The sequence below is a fragment of the Vombatus ursinus genome, unplaced genomic scaffold, assembly GCF_900497805.2.
Source record: "Vombatus ursinus unplaced genomic scaffold, bare-nosed wombat genome assembly UNPS02004088.1, whole genome shotgun sequence".
Classification (NCBI taxonomy): domain Eukaryota; kingdom Metazoa; phylum Chordata; class Mammalia; order Diprotodontia; family Vombatidae; genus Vombatus; species Vombatus ursinus.
The window spans coordinates 311,674-329,394 of NW_020943866.1; the positions used below are offsets into that span (position 1 = coordinate 311,674).

Genomic DNA, 17,721 nt, shown 5'->3' on the forward strand with positions numbered 1-17,721 from the left:
TTGAATGGAGTCACCTTTGTCCTTTTAAATTGCTGAATTATCAAGATATATGCAGTGAATTAAAAATTATTTTCAAAAATCTTAAAAGAAACAAAAACCTAGAATGTCAGATTAGGGTAGGTCCCTAGAGCATAGAATGTCAAGGCTGTTAGAGAGCTTGAAATACAGATTGTCTAGTCTGGGAGATGACACAGAGGATAATGTTAGACCTGGAAGGTCATTTAGAGGAAGAGATATTAGTGACAGGAGAGCCCTTTCAACATAGAGGGTCAGAAGGAAGAGAGGCTGGAACAACAGGGTATGTTAAGGATTGAAGGGCCCTCAGAATATGGAGACTAGCTAGCATTTATTAAGTGTTTTAAGGTTGGGAAAGCCCTTGGCCAATATTACCTCCTGTTATCCTCACCAGAAGCCAGTAAGGTAGGCGCTCTTACCATCCTCATTCGGGAGGAGAGGAAAGGGAGGCAAGGAAAGCTGAAGAGCCTCCCCTGATGTCACAAACCTGGGAAGTGTCCAAGGTCATGTCTGAACTCAGCTGTTTCTGACTCCAGGCCCAGGGCTCTAAGCATTCTGCTAATTTGCTGCCTATCTTTTTTTTTTCTTTTTCAGCCAAAGACAAGGTCTATTAGAATATCCACCATATTGGGCAGATTCTTAAAGAGTCTGAACATTAATAAGCTGTTGGCTAGATTATAAGAATCTGAGCAGTGGCTAGATTTTAGGAATCTAAGCACCTTAATGGAGACAAGATGGACCTTATATACAGAAAGATTGTTGGAGGGATCTAGGAGGGGCCAAGTAGTTTGGGGTGACTGGAGGAGGAGTCTAAGGAGGATCTAGATGGGAGTGGCCAGTAAGCTGGGTGAACAGAACTCCTGGGACCGGGACCCCTTGGCCAAGGGAGAATGGAGCCTAGCTAGGATTAAGGGTGGGAAATGGGCTGGGGCCATAGGGAGGTAAGACAATGGAGAGCTAGGCTAAATTAAGGGTAACAGAGAATTAGGAGATTGGGTGTAGCCACAATAAATGGCCAGTTGATGGGATTATAGCTTCAGGCAAATGTCAGAGATTTGGCCATGTGGGAAAGTCCAGGGATTTTCCTTTCTGGGGTCCAGATCCCAACCCCGTAATTCCCCCCTCAAACAAGTGGGACCCAAGTTCTTTTTGGGTAAGGGGTGAAGGTCTTGACTTCTGAAACTGCTTCCTGCTGGCAAAGGGCATAGAGCTGTCCCTTCCTCAAGGGGATCCCAAAGAGGTTGACTTGGAACAGGGCACAGGCTGCATCCAGGGAATGATGGGGGGACATTGGCTGGTACTCGTTATTTGCTATCAACTATAGGTGAATGGCTTGTAGTCTGGAAGACACGAATCTGACAGAAAAGACTGCAGGGCCCATATGTGACAGGATAAAACATCCTTAGCTCTGTTTGGATTCAGATAATTCAGTTTTCCAACCATGCAGTATCACATCCACCTCATAGCCAGACTCAGGAATAACCAGGTGGGTAACATTCCCTTTCAAATGAACATAATGGGGAAACTGAGCCAGGAGGATGGCATCTTAGACTGAGGCTAAAATTGTCCTCTCAGCTTTTCCCAATGCTGACTTCCCACCAGTATCACATTCTCTCTGAGTAGCTTGTGGCATTTCTCTCAGATGGTGGATTATTGATTATTGATGGATTATGATCCATCAAACAACTCAAAATAAAATCCTATGAGTTTTTACCTCAAACATCAGGTTTCACTAATCACAGCTTAAGAAGAACTTTTCCAGGATTTACATCTCAAACTTAAATTTGTCCTACTGTAAAAAGCCAGTCATTAGAGATTTCTGTACACTTGTAAATTCTCGGCAAGCCATAACCCAAACAAGCTTTTTAGCAAGTTTACACATTAAAACAATAACCAACAATAGCCAAATTATTTTAGTGGTAACCAAATTATGAAAAGTTGCTTGACATAACTGATATAAAAAGTTCACCAATTTGAAACTTGAAACAAACTCATTATCAATCAGGTGACTTCAATTTTGTTAAATGTATTTCCAAATTACTTTACACAGAGAATCAGCATCTCATCATTAACAGTTAAAAGTACAACTTTAAAAGAACATGCTTACCCAAGTTCAGAGGCCAGCTTCTTTACCTTGAGCAGTGTGTGCTGAACCTGGGTGATGTTTCCAGGCAAAGGCTGCCCTAGGGCCCAAGGCCATTACCAGTGGGACCCAAGCTGTAGCTGCTGCCCTTCCCCCCTCCTTCCTTTCCCAGGTTGGGGAGGGAGAAATCAAAGGTGAGGGGTAAAGGGTGAAACTCTCTTGTCCTATGAGAGGGGTTAACAGATACCCTCTTGACTCAAAGGAAGGGAGTGACCAGGGTTGTAAGGAGGAGTTTCAAAACTCCTTAATGATCAATCACAAAACCTCCAAAATCTGCCAAGATACTTTTAGCTGTTCTAACTTTCCCCTGTAACCTCCATGAAGGAGAATTCAGGAGTGTAGAGGGGAGTGAGTAAACCTCAGGGAACCAATAAGCAACTGCAGTTTTCCTTAATTCCCTAGTGCCAAGAGAATTGACAGAACTAGACATATGCTTCTGGATAGGGTGTCTGTCCTTGTCCTCTATGCTGTGGAAGGAGTACTCAGATCCATGGCCTCGAACCGACCCAGTGGAACAAGAGCCGGAGAGTATCAGGCCGAGTGTGAGACAGCCTGGTAACTGCCCGAAAAGCACCTCCAAGCCTTGGTACTTGGAGAGTGACCCCAATTGCAAAGCAAGAAAGGAGATGGGGGTGGGGGAAGGCTTACATACCTTCCAGTCTATGCTGGAGAAGAACTTGGGGTCAGTCAGTTTCCCCATACGGGCCACCACAATGTTGAGGTTTAGCGGTGCTGGGACCCCAAAATCACAACACATGGGTCCTGCCTGAAAGAATTCGACCCAGGCCTTCTTTCAGCCAAAGACAAGGTTTATTAGAACATCTGTCATATTGGGCAGACTCTTAAGGTGTCTTAACATTAATAAGCTATTGGCTAGATTATAAGAATCTTGAGCAGTGGCTAGATTTTAATAGTCTTGCTGCCTATCTTGAGGCATGGAGCCTTGGACACCAGAACTCTTGGGGCCTCACTTTCCTTTGTAAAACAAGAATAATAATACCACCCTGGGAGGGTGGGAGAAACAAATGAGATCCTGCATGTGTAGCCCAGGCTTGGAGCTGCCCTGCCAATCCACATTAACCCTGGAAGCTCAGATCCCCAGAGGGCTTCTTTTGCATTTCCCTTCAGGATTTTAGGGGTCGCCCTGAGGTTCTGTGGGGGAGGGGTTGGTCATGACTCGTGTTCCCCCCAACACACTATGCTTCTTCCATAGTTAACAACTGAAATAATTTGCCTACCTGACTTAATTGATTTTAGGAGTACATAAGTACTGCTGTGATAGTACAAAAACGTACTCCTCCTGGCCAACCGGCACACATATGCCCCAACTCCAAGTCTGTGAGACATTCTCCCCCTATATTGACTTTGGAAGTCTTCTACCTCTAGCATGATCCTTGGGGAGGAGTAGAACATTGGACAAAGACAGTGATTTGTCTTCACTCTTTATAGGCTCAGTCATCCCTACAAGAATTTATTAAATGGCTACAATACACCAAATAATGAGCCCCAGCACTACTCCTCAGTGATTTATATTTTTCATCAGGTGAAATAAAACCAATCTTATATTTGCTTTGTTGTGAGCTTGATTGTTCTCATGCAATATAAAGTTCCTTTATCTTATTCTTGTGTGGACCTAGACAGAAGCCAAATATTGTTGTGCCCAGGGAAAGAATGATAGAAGGTAAGGCTACCCTTTGAGGCCCAGTTGTTCACTGAAAAGAACACTGGTAGCAGTGCTGTCTCTAGACCTGTGTTCAAATCCTGCTTCTTATGCTTTGTACCTATGTGACTTTGGGTCAATCACTTTCTCTCCCTAAGTCTCAGTTTCCTCAGCTGTAGAATGAGTAGAATGGACTAGATGGCCTTTGTTGTCCTTTACAGCTATAATGGCAAGATTCTCTGCTCAGCCTGGCTAAGTGCAGCCTGAAGGATGCCCACCAAGGGCAGATAATCTTTGGGCACATTAACTTCTAAAGCAATTATGATATTAATGGAGTTACGTAGTTATAGGTGGTACCCACAATGCATTGTAACAATATCTAATGTTTCTTCAGAGACATTATAATTTTCCTCTTTTTTACAGAGGTGGAAGTTTAGACATGCAGAATATTATATATAATCCATGTGTGGTCATGGTGTGGGTCAATTTTTCTGTTTTTGTCCATTATAAATGACAGTCTGTTGGGGAGGGTAATAAATTTTATAAAATGGAAAATGAACCCACACACATGATGTACTGGAGATAGGGGTTGGTGTGTACTTGGTGTTAGAAGGAACATGGGTTCTAATCCCTTCGCTAACGCTTAATAGATTTGTGACTGGGATATGTTCCCTAGCTATCAGAACCTCAGTTTCCTCACTTATAAAATAGGAATCATAACCTCTCTAGGGAATCTGTGAGAATAAACTGACATAATCCATGTGCAATATTGGCTTGGAGTCCCCAATCCCCACTTACACTGGAAGGTCAAGCCCCCAGAGGGCACCTGCTACATCTTGTCTCAAGATTTAGAGGTAGGCTTGTGTGTGTGTGTGTGTGTGTGTGTGTGTGTGTGTGTGTGTGTGTGTGTGTGTGAGATGCATCAGAACTGATGAAGCCTCAACAGTTTGTGTTTCCCCTATGATGATCAGTGTCATTTAGTTCATCAGACTTAGTTACCATTCAGAAAATTTTATCTAATACAATGATAGAGTTGGTAAAAAAAAGAAAAAAAAACCCTCACTCAAATTTTGCAGTTTAGACCCCTATGACTCATCTGGCCTGAGGGGTTAAAAATAGGAGCCTCACAAGGATCTATCTAGCATGAGAGCCAGTAACTCAGGATTTGCTGTTTCCTTGGAAACAGACCAGTCTCCATGGCCACTGGTGATTAGGATCAGGTGATGCTGCCTTCATAGACACTGAATAATTCCTCAGCAGAGACTCACAGTCTGAAGGGAGGGGCTCCAGCCTAGAGCCCATATTGAAATATTTTCCTGCTCTAGAGACTGTCCTCCTTTTGAATGAAAAGAAGAAACCCAGGCAGGGCCGAATCCAGATGAAGTGTCACAGGAGGAGCACAGTAATGGACTCCTTCAGTCCCCTCCCCCATTTTCCTCCACATTCCAAGGAGGGATGCTCAAATTGACCTTTGAATTCCTTCCTGAAGCTAATAAGGCTTTGCAAGCATGCCTTCTCTCCTCCCCCCTTCAATAAGCAACAAATATGTGTTGTACCCAGTTAGTTTAGAAGGAAGGTAGAGGAATAAAATGGTACTAAAAGTATACTGCCTTCTGCTGGGGGTCAGCCCTGGGTTTTAGTAACCCTCAAATTTATAGGAACTCTGCTCTTGTTACCTCCCACATTCTTCTCAACCCTGCAATATGTGACAGATGCTGATTAAGCCCAAACAAAAAAACGAAGGTAGAACCAAGGGAGGAACTGGGCATGGAGCTAGGCCTGCTTTCTCTACCCTAAAACCAGAGGCCTTTCCCCTACTTTATCACTGTGAAAGAGTGAAATTCAAAGGTTAGTGGTGGAGAGAATTTGCATGAGGGAGTAGACATTTTCTCTATCTGTCAAATCATTCTTTATAAAAAGTTACCCACTCTGCCCACATCATATATAAGCTTTATGGACAAGTTTCACAGTTTCCTGTGTCAACATCCGTGTAGTATCAAAGTATTGAGTTTCTCAGGAAATTAATAGTTCATCAGTTGGCTCTTCTCATAACCAGGCTATGGGAATAAACACACCAGGCCAAAGAATAGATAGGATTCTTCCAGTGTTAGAGGAGTCCATGGGCTCTGCCTTATGGAATCTTGTAGGGATGGGCTGCACTGAGTCATCCCCACTTGCCATGGCAGCCTCTGTCTGCGACCAATGACATACTTGTTGTAATGACTTGTTAAAGATGTAAGTCAGACATATCAACTCCTTAAGACATTTAAGTAATATGTATTGGATTTTGTGATTAAGAATTGTTTCCTTCATTACATTTATATCCCCAAAGGCTAGAATGGTGCTTAGGCCATGCTTGGTGCAATAAATCCTTGTTGATTCATTGACTCGTCTTGGATAGGCTTGCATTCCTCTGGTTGTTGGTCCTACTTTTTCTTTGGATGCGTATCTTTTTAGCCACTAGAAGACAGGGTGGCTTCACTCGGCAAAAGCCATCAAAACTCCCTTGTGATACCTGTCTAAATCCTGTACTTGGGAAGAAAATGACTACAAAACAGTTTTCTGTATAGTCTAAAGATAATCAAAGAAAGAGGAAAGAGATCCACATATGCAAAAAGATTTCTATGTATCGGCAATGAATTGGGTATCCATCATTTGTGGAATGGCTAAACAATATAGGGCATATGAATGTACTGGAATACTGTTGTTCTGTTTATCTAATAGATAAAGTGAATTATTTCACAGAAACTTGGTCAGACATAGGAATTTTGCTTGAAAATTGAATATGAAATTGAGCTCAGACCAGCAGTGTATGACTCAGTATTACCCAGATCAGACAGCCATTTGAGAAAAAGCAAAGTTTACAGGAGCATTCCATGATATCCTGGAATAACACACCACTCAATACTCCAGAAAGCAACAGCAGGCCCCAATAGGATGCAAACATGCCCCAGACATTCTTTCCACAAGTCTAGAAAAGCAAGCCCTGATAAAAAGCTTAAAATCTGTAAGAAGGGCTTCAAGAATGAGCAAACAAAAAAGAATCGTAAATAAAGATCTATTAGAATGACAGAAATGCTCAAGCAACAAACTCAAAATAAATGAATGACTTCCGAACCTCTATATACAAATCCTTGAAAAAAAACACAGTTTGGGCAGAAATTCAGCTAGATTTCTGTTCTTATTTAGTTATTTTTGAGTCATTTCTGACTCTTTGTGACCCCTTTTGGGGTTTTCTTTGCAAAGAGACTGGAGTGGTTTGCCATATTCTTGTCCAGCTCATTTTACGTATGAGGAAACTAACGAAAACAGAGTTAAGTGACTTGTCCAGTGTCATGTAACTAGTAGCCTATACATGACACCACCTAGCTTCTCTCAGTAAAAATTAGCATGATCTAAATAAGAAGGTAATGGTTCTATGAGATAACAAAATATATTAAAACAAAAGCAAAAAATGGAAAAATAAATAGATCAAAATGTAAGGAATCTCATAGCGAAAGCAACTGACTTGGAAAACAGATCAATGAGAGATAATATAAGAACAAATGGATTATCTAAAAACTATGACCAAAAATAGAGTCAGATATTTTATTTCTTTTAATTAATTTTTTTTTTAGGCAATTGGAGTTAAGTGACTTGCCCAGGGTCACACAGCTAGTAAGTGTCAAGTGTTTGGTCTGAGGCTGGATTTGAACTCAGGTCGTCCTGACTTCAGGGCCGGTGCACTATCCAGTGCGCCACTTAGCTGCCCCCAGATATTATATTTCAAGACATCTTATATCTGAGCAGATATCTTAGAATTAGGATGCAAAACAAAAATGAAAAGAATCCACCAATCACATTCTGAAAGAAACCACAAAATCCAAATCCCAGGAACATTTTCACCTACTTTCAGAGCTTCCCAGTCAAATAAAAAATACTACAAGCAACCAGAAAGAAAGAAATGAAATGCCAAGGAGCCAATCAACATTATACCAAATTTAACTGCCACTACAATAAAAGAGTGGGGAATATGGAGAATCATATCCTAAAAGGCAAAAAAGGCCTTAAACCCAAGAATAACTTACCCAGCAAAACTGCATATAGAGTATGAAAGTGATGATTGATTAGTAGTTAAGAGTTTTATTATTCATAGCAATAATCATTGTAACTGATTTCTAAAGGCTTAGAATTAGAACTATTTGTATAGGCCTTGGTAGTATAGTACTTGATAGGAGACTATGCATGTCACTTTGAGCTAACCTGCCACTTTAAGGAGATGAGGATGAATGAAGGATGATTCAACCTGGTCATGGGATATTTTTCCTAGCATTGGTTTTCTGTAGTACAGGGTAGTGGGAGTTGGGGACTTTTAAGGATGTTAACTAACTCTTTGTCCCTGGAAGAGGGCTGGAAGATCACTTTGTAAATTAGCATAATTATGGAACAATCACAGTCTTAATTTGATTGGCCTCAGTTGACATTATGTAATGAACTTATAATCTAATTGTAAAGGTGTGTCTTTGATCTCTGAGAGATCATTGACCTCTATCATTGGTACTTGCTAGGTTTACCAATAAAAATATTATGCCCAGACTTTTGTGCCTCAGTTTCCCTTAATCACAAATTTAATGTGACAAGGAGGAAAATGGATTATTAATGAAATAGAGGATTTCCAAGAATTGCTGATGCAAAGGGCAGAGCTGTATAGAAACTTGGAGATATAAACACTGAAGTACAGAGAAGAATATAAAGGTAAATAGTAACGAGAAATTATGAGGATCTAAACAAGAAAAAACACTTTCCATTTGAATACATATGAAGATACATATCTCTCCCCAAACCCAGTAGAACTCTGACATCTTAAGAGCTCATAGAGGGAAACAGAGTCTGGGGATGGATTTTGAAATATTTTAAAGTAAGTATTGATGTCTTATGTTTTTCACATCATCATAGTTATTCCCAGTATCCATCCCCATCTCCACCCATATATCCATTTCCTATAGCAAATAGTTTTTCTTTAAGATAAAAAAAAATGATGAAGAAAAAAAATCAGCACAACTAATTTATACATTGGAAAAATCTAAATATTTGGGCAATGTGTAATAGTTGTGGATATCATACCTTCATAAATAGATGTATCAGGGATGTCCTCTTACATGTCTTAATTGGAGTTATTCTTGATATTTATACTTCTGTAATATTCACTTTTAGTTTTCCTGTGTGACTGTTCTTTTTACATTGTTGAAGTTATTGTTTACATTGTTTTCTTGGCTCTGCTTACTTCACTCTACATCAATTCATATAGATCTTTCCCTGCTTCTTTCTGTTTGTCACATACATAATTTCTTATAGCACAATTACAGTCCATTATACTTAAGTACCACAATTTGTTTAAGCATTTCCCAATCAATGAACATTGACTTTGTTTCCAATTCTTTGCTATCAGGAAAAAGTACTATATTTTAGTGTATGTAGAGATTTTTTTTTGGTGTGCCCAAGTATATATATACCCAATAATTGAGACTCTAGTTCAAACAGTATGGATATTTTAATCACTTATTTTGCGTTATTCCAAATTACTTTTCAAAATAGGTATGCCATCTCTTTGCTCCACCAAGAATGTATTATTGTGTCCCATCATTCCACAACCTCTCATTGAGTGTTGTCATTTTTGGTCATATTTGCTAATTTGGAGAGTATGAGGCAAATCCTTAAATATTTTTGGTGTACAATTCTTATTATTAATGATTTAGAGCATTCTTGCATGCCATTGTGAACGCTAAGAAATTATTCTGTTGAGAATTATTTGCTCGTATTTTTGACCACTTATCTATTGTGGAATGGCTATTAAGAATACACGCACACACACACACACACACACACACACACACACATATCTTTAGATTGCTTATATGTGTTATATTTCAAATCCTTATTAATTTGATACAAAATTTGATACAAAGGTTTATTAAACATTTAGTCACCTCTCTTCTCATCCAAGGGGCATTAATTTTATCTGTGCAAAAGGCTTTTCAGTTTCATGTAACTAAAGTTTTCTATTTTATTTGTTATAATAGTCTCTTTCTTGTTTGGTTAAGAATTCATCTCTTACTCATAGATATATGATCTGTTTCTCTGCTAACCTTTTTTATACTATGATCATTAATATAAAAATCATGTTTCCATTTTGAATGTATTGGTTTTCTAATTCCTAGTTAATCTATTTTTTCCAATTTATCAAGCACTGATTCATTGAACTCCACTGTTTCTGATTCTTTCTTGTACAGTCTGTTCCATAGATTTATTTCTTTACTTTAAAAAAAAATCATTACCAGATGGTTTTGATGATTGCTAGAGTAAAATATAGTTTGAAGCCTTTTAAGTACAATTTCACCTTCATCCATATATCTTTTCATCATTTCATTGGATGTTTCAGATCTTTTGGTTTTCTAAATGATTTTTGATATATTTGTCTAGTTCATTAATTATTCTCTTGCTAAATTGATTGATATAGCATAAAAAACTTTAAATTAGCTTTGGTAATATTTTAATTTTTATTATATTAGAATGTCCTAGTAATGAGTATTGAATATTACTCTATTTTAGTTTTTCTTTAATTCTTTTAGGAATCCCTTGTAACTGAATCTATACAATTTTCTTTTTGCTCTGATAGATAGATCTCTAGATATTTTATGAATACTGTAGTTATTTAAAAGGGTATTTCTTTTTCTATTATAACTTTTTGGTCATTTTTATTATTATTTGCAAAAAATATTTTTGAGAGTCAATTTTAGAACCTTCAACTTTCCTGTCTCATTTGGTATGTTTTTTGGTTTCCTAAGATTTTCTGAGTATATTATCATATTATCAGCACATTGGGAATATTTGACCTTCTCTTTCCCTATCTTTATGCCTTTGATTTCTTTCTCTCATCTTATTACTGTTGCTGGCATTGAATTCTTTCAAATTATAGGGGAAAGAGTGGGCATTCTTATTTTGCAACTGAATTTCTTGAGAAAGTTTTTTATGTGTGGCATATGATACTTGCTTTTAGTTTTGGATGCCTTTTATGATATTTAAAAATGTCCTGCTTTGCTTATATATTGTAGGGGTTTTAGCACCAAAGAGTACTGCAATTTGTCGAAGAGTTTTTGCTTCATTCATTGAAATAATCATAAGATTTTGGGTGTTATAGTTTTTAATATGATTAATTACATTTTTAATATTCAACTATCTTTGCTTCCCTGATGTAAATCCCAGAGTTATAACAAATGATATCTTGGGTAAATTGCTGTAGTCTGTTCGACAGAATATAGTTTAAAACTTTTGAGTCCATTATCACTAATGATGTTAGTCTAGGTCTTTCTCTGTTTTATCTTTCCACAGTTTTGGCATTAGGACAATATTTGTCTTACAAAAGGATTTCGGTAAGACATTCTTTCTCAGTTCTGGAGAATGATTTCTGAAGTATTGGTACTAATTGTTCTTTATAAGCTTTATATAATATAAGGATTCTCCTATGCATCTTTCAGGACCTGGAGTTATTTTTTTTTCTTGAGTAGTTAATTTATAGATAGATCTATTATGTTTTCTGAAATTTAGTTATTTAAGATCTGTCTAGTCTTTTGACAGTTTGACTATTTTATGGTTTTGAATTTATTCTTTTTTTTTTCTGTGTTCTCAGTTGAATTACCATAGAACTGTTTATAATAGAATGTCATTATTCTTTTTATTCTAGTTTTGCTGTGATTTCAGCTTGCTCATTTGTCATTTTTTTGACTTGGTCTACTGCTATCTTTTTAAAAATTGGGTTAGTTAATGCTTTATCAATTTTGTAAGATTTTTCAAAGAAACAACTTTTAGTTTCATTTATTATTTCTGTGATTTTCCCCCAATGTATCTATTTCTCTAATTTTCAACATCTCCCTTTGTGATGATTTTAGGTTTGTTTATTTGTTATATTTTTAATATGTTAAATGCGTATTCAATTCTTTAATCTTCTCTCTTTTTATTTTATTAATGGATGTTCGTAGAGATATGGTTTTCCCCCTCAGGACTGCTTTAGCAGTATCTCAGACATTTTGGTATATCATTTCATCATCATCATTTTCTTTCATATGATTATCAATTGTTTCTATGGTTTTTTTTTTATATCGTTATTTAAGGGTTTCATTATTAAATCTCCCTTTGGCTCCCATTTTTTTTGTAATCCCTGAACCAGTGACTATTTTTTTTGCCTTATGGGTTCACAAAGGATGGGTAGGGCATTTGTTCCTCTTTGCATTTGTTTACAATATCTCTTCACCCCAGTACTTAGTTGTTTTTGTAAAATATCCATGTGAGGTTGAGAAACTTGTAAATGATTTGGCTGTCCCATACAGAAGATGCCAAAAATTCTTTTAGATAGAACATGTAGTCTTTTCAAATATCAAAACCCGCAGGACAACATCCGATACAGGGTTCCCATTTTCCTTCTCAGCACATCTCTAATCACAGGTAGGAAGCTTAATCAATGGAACTCTCTCTGTTAACCAGCGTAAGGCCTCCTACTTTCCCTTTTCTCCTTTCAATCTGTCTTTTTTCCTCTTCTCTGACTCCTTTATAAATTAATCTCTCCCTAAGACCACAGGAGTCATTTTCACCTCACTGCTAGCCCTTGATTTGATTTCTGTGCATGACACACTTCCTTCTTTCCCCCTGGTGACACATTCCCTTCCCCCCTCCTTTTAGCCATCCTCTTACTTTGTAATGTAATCCCTCCAAAAAGCAAATATAGTGTTCCATATTCTCTTCTTCACTTTTGTTTCCACTTGACTTCTCCCTTCACCTCTTTCGCTTTGTGTACATTTAGAAACAAGTCTCTTACTGATCTTACTGTTGCCACTGTATTGTGCTGCTGTCCTTGCCTTTTACTTTTGTTTACCCCCCCCCCCCCCGCATTTCTGTTGTCTAGGTTAAGAAGCAAATAATCTCTTCAGGTCTGTTTTTTCCCCTGAAAGTATTTCATATGCCTCCTTATTATACGATGTCCATTTTTTTTTATTTGCAGTATAAGTCATTTTGTAATCCATCTTGAGCACAATTATTTTTTATTCCATTCCCTCCTGTGTTGTGAGGTAGTTGCAGAAGATTCTTGTATTTTTCAAATTTCCTTTCCTTTGTATTTAAAAGTATTTCTCCTGATTGCTTGAAGAACTTTTTTTTTTTAATTGAATCATCAATTTAACCACTAAATGTCTTGGAGTTTGCATCTTGAAGTTTTCCTTTTCTGGAGGACATCTGTGGATTCTTTCAATTGATCTTTGATTTTCTATTTTTTATTTTTGTTTTCAAAGAGTTGAACATGACTGCAAAATAACTGAACAACAACACCAAATTCTGTATAGAGCTATAACTAGAAATTTTTTCACCTAGGACAAAAGCAGTTGGGGGATCATAGAAGCATGGAAGATAGTGGTATGTGTGTTGGGGGGTGTCCAACCCCCATTCTCTCTAAGGCTGGCAGAGAGTGGGAATTGTGAGAGGGGGTCATGGGATCTACATCATATGGCAGCCTGGGCCAACAGAAGTCCATGAAGAGAGGTACAAGGACTATGGTGGCACTGAGATGAAAGCCTTTCCCCTAAATGTCAACACCCTGGAAGAGATTCCTATTTGCTCCTTCCTAGTTACAGCTCTCATTTTATTTATCTGGGTATATATCTTTACACAGGCGGCTAGGTGGCTCAATAAGAGCATTGGGCATGGAGTCAGAAAGAACCCTGGGCAAGTCACTTAACTTCTGTTTGCTTTAATCCGTTGGAGAAGGAAATGGTAAACTTCATATCTTTGCCAATATCTTTGCCAAGAAAACTCCATGGACAGAAATTGGCATGCTATGGTCCATGAGCGGACATGACAGAACAACAGCAACATCTTTGGTTAGTCAATAAACATTTATTAAGCACCCACTCCGTGCTAAGCACAGTGCTAAGGGTGGGGGATACAAAAAGAGGCAAAAGACAGCTCCTGCCCTCAAGGAGTTTACAGTCTAATGGGGAGACAACAAACAAATATATGCAAAGTATACACAGTATAAAGAAGAAATAATTAATGGAAGGATGTCACCAGAATTAAGAGAGATTGGGAAAGACTTCCTGTAGAAGAAAGTATTTTACCTGGGACTTAAAGGAAGATGGGGAGGTCAGCAGGACAAGACAAGTGAATTCACCATCAGGTTCCTAAATGTTTTTATGTTGCCACGTATCCAGAAATGATCATTTTAAGTACTCAAGTACTTACAAATACTAATTTTATGCTTTTTCCCCTATATTCCTATAAAGTCCTTGACTCATTATGAAATGGAAGTAGCCCTGGATTCTCAAAGGCTATTCCAAGAAAGTAGAAATCTAGTGCTTAGCAAAGCTGCCAGGACATTTTTTTTTGTTATTTTTGAGTCATTTTTCAGTTGTGTCTGACTCTCTATGACCCCATTTGGGGTTTTCTTGGCAAAGACACCAGAGTGGTTTGCCCTTTCCTTCTCCAGCTCATTTTTTTTAAAGATTCATTAATTTATTTGTTTTTAGTTTTCAACATTCACTTCCAGACGATTTTGAATTCCACATTTTCTCCCCATCTCGTCCCTCCCCAACCCCAAGACAGTGTGCATTCTAAATACCCTTTCCTCTAATCAGCCTACCCTTCTATCTCCCCCTCCCCACTTCTCTTATCCCCTTCCCCTTCTATTTTCCTGTAGGGCAAGATAGATTTCTATATCTCATTGCCTGTATATATTATTTCCCAGTGGCATGTGAAAACAGTTTTTTAACATTTGTTTTTAAAACTTTGGGTTCTGTGGACTTCTGCTTCTGGGAGCTAAGATGGCAGAGTAAAAAGGTAGTCGCTCTCACCTTCCCCTATCAATCTCTAAAAACCCAGAAAATATCACCCCAGGAAAAACCCTGGAACAGCTGAACCAGAAGAAAGACTGGGGAGCAGCAGTGCAGTAGCCCAGGTAGCTTGAGGGATTAACGGGAAAGGCCCCTCTTACCCTGGGGAAAGGGGAGCAGTATGGAATGGGAGACACCCCAGCCAGCTACCAGAAAGCCCCACTTTAGCACACCAGGAGGCGAACCTGGTGCCTCAGCATTCTACAGCAAAGGGGTCTCCTTGTGCCTCAGCAAAAATAAGGGAAGCAGCACTACAAAGGGCCCCAGGCAGATAAACACCGTGTAGCATTCATCTGAAAGGAGCTAAAGAAAGCAACCTAGAGTTACCAGAGAGTTCCAGCCTTGCTGAATCCAGCCCAACACCAGGTAAGCTGCCAGAACCCTCCAGCCTCCAACTGCCAACCAGGAGGAGATCCTGAAGCCCAGGTGGTAGAGCAGGCAAATACCAACAGCTGGATCTCTGAGTGCCTCAGTGAGGGCAGGGGAACTGGTGGAAACCAGCTCAGAAAACCACTGGTTGCCTTGGCATTCTACAGCAAAGGAGTCTGTCAGTGCTTTAGCAGAAACAAGGGAGGCAGCACTGCAAGGGGCCCCAGGCAGATAAACATCCTGCAACACCCATCTAAAAGGAGCTGAAGAAAGCTAAAGGAAAGGAAAAGCAGGCAACCTAGAGTTGCCCTAGAATTCCTGCCTTGCTGATTCCAGTCCAACACCAGGTAAGCTGCCAGAACCTTACAGCCTCCAATTGCCAACATAAGAGGCCCCAGCACACAAAGCCAGTGACCAAGACCTGGCTCCCAACACAAGAAGCTTGGGTCACTGCCCTCTGCTCCACAACAGGAGAGCTCAATCTCTTTAAACGCCAGGGAATAAAGGAACACTATAAGTAAAAAGAAACGTACTATAGATTCATATTATGAGAAAAGTGAAGATCAAGACAGAAATTCTGAAGAGGACAACAGTGTCAACAAACCCACATCTGCAGCATCAAAAGGGAATATGAACTGGTCTGAAGCCCAAAAAACCTTCTTAGAAGAGCTCAAGAAGGATTTTAAAAGTCAAATGAGAGAGGTTGAGGAGTCCTTAAAAAATACAATGGGCCAATTGGAAAAAAAGTACACAGAAGAAAACAAATTCCTAAAAAATACAATTGGCCAACTGGAGAAGGAAGTACAAAAACTAATAGAAGAAAACAAATTGTTACAAATTAGAATTGGACAAATGGAAACTAATGACTCTGTGAGAGAGCAGGAATCAGTCAAACAGAAACAAAAAAATGAAAAAATAGATGAAAATGTAAAATACCTCATGGGTAAAACAACTGATTTGGAAAATCGATCCAGGAGAGACAATTTAAAAATTATTGGTCTATTTGAAAATCATGATGAAAAAAAGCCTGGACAGTATCTTTCAGGAAATCATAAAGGAAAACTGCCCTGAAGTCCTAGAACCAGAAGGTAAAATAACCATAGAAAGAATCCAGCGCTCACCGCTAGAAAGAGATCCCAAATTGAAAACGCCAAGGAATATAATAGCCAAATTCCAAAATTAGCACATCAAAGAGAACATACGGCAAGCAGTCAGAAAGAAACAATTTAAATATCATGGAACCACAGTCAGGATTACACAGGACTTTACAGCTTCTACATTAAAAGACTGTAGGGCATGGAATATGATATTCCATAAGGCAAAGGAGCTTGGATTGCAGCCAAGGATCAACTACCCAGCAAAAATGAGTGTGATTTTTCAGGGAAGGAGATGGATATTCAACGAAATAGGGGACTTCCAAACCTTCCTGATAAAAAAATCAGAGCTCAACAAAAAATTTGATCTTCAAGTACAAGATTCAAGAAAGACAAAAGGTAAATAGGACAGAAAGATACAATATGTTGTTAATAAGGACAAACTGTTTACATCCCTACAAGGGAAGATGACACTTGCAACTTTTGAGAATTGTACTGTTATTACACCATGTGAAAGGAGTATACATAAAGGGGTTGAATATAAGTTAACTTTTATGTAATGATAAAAAAAAATCTAATCAAGTGGGTTAAATGGATCCAAGTAAGTGGATTAGTCTGATCTAAGAAACTGTACTAAGAGAGAAGGAGGCAGAGAAGGGTAAATTACATTACAGGAAAAGACACAAAAACCTATTACAACAGAGGGAAAGAAGGGAGGGGGATGAGCATTGTTTGAACCTTACTCTCATCAGATGTGGCTTAAGAAGGGAATAACATAATCAGTTAGGTATAGAAATCTAACTTGCCGTATAGGCAGTAGGAGGGAAAAGGGGAAAGAAAAGGGAGCGGGGATAGAAGGGAGGAAAGAAGCAGAAAGGGTAAAGGGGAAGAAAAGGGAAAGGGCTAATAGAAGGGAGGAGGGACTGAGGGAGGCGGTGGTCAAAAGCAAAACACTAGTGAGGTGGGGAAAGGAGAAAGGAGAAAGAAAAGCATAAATGGGGGGGAGAGGATGGAGAAAAAGACACAAATAGTAATCATAAGTGTGAGGAAGCGGATAGCAGAGTGGATTAAAAACCATAATCCTACAATATGCTGCTTGTAGGAAACACATTTGAAAAAGAGTGACACACACAGGGTAAAGGTAAAAGGCTGGAGCAGAATATATTATGCTTCAGCTGAAGTAAAAAAAGCAGGGGTAGCAATCCTGATCACAGACAAAGCAAAAGCAAAAACAGATCTTATCAAAAGAGAAAGGAAGGAAACTACATCCTGCTAAAAGGCACCATAGACAATGAAGTAATATCATTACTAAAGATATATGCACCAAATGGTATAGCATCTAAATTCTTAGAGGAGAAGTTCAGGGAGTTACAGGAAGTAATAGACAGCAAAACTATACTAGTGGGGGACCTCAACCTTCCCCTCTCTGAACTTGATAAATCTAACCACAAAATAAACAAGAAAGAAATTAAGGAGGTGAAAAGAACATTAGAAAAGTTAGGTATGATAGACCTGTGGAGAAAACTGAAA

The 17,721-nt window shown here is 38.6% G+C and overlaps 1 pseudogene; it reads left to right on the plus strand.

Annotated features, from left to right (window-relative positions):
• The first annotated feature begins 2,588 nt into the window (after window positions 1-2,588).
• LOC114053398 overlaps window positions 2,589-17,721 on the plus strand; it is a 44,227-nt pseudogene continuing 29,094 nt past the window's right edge.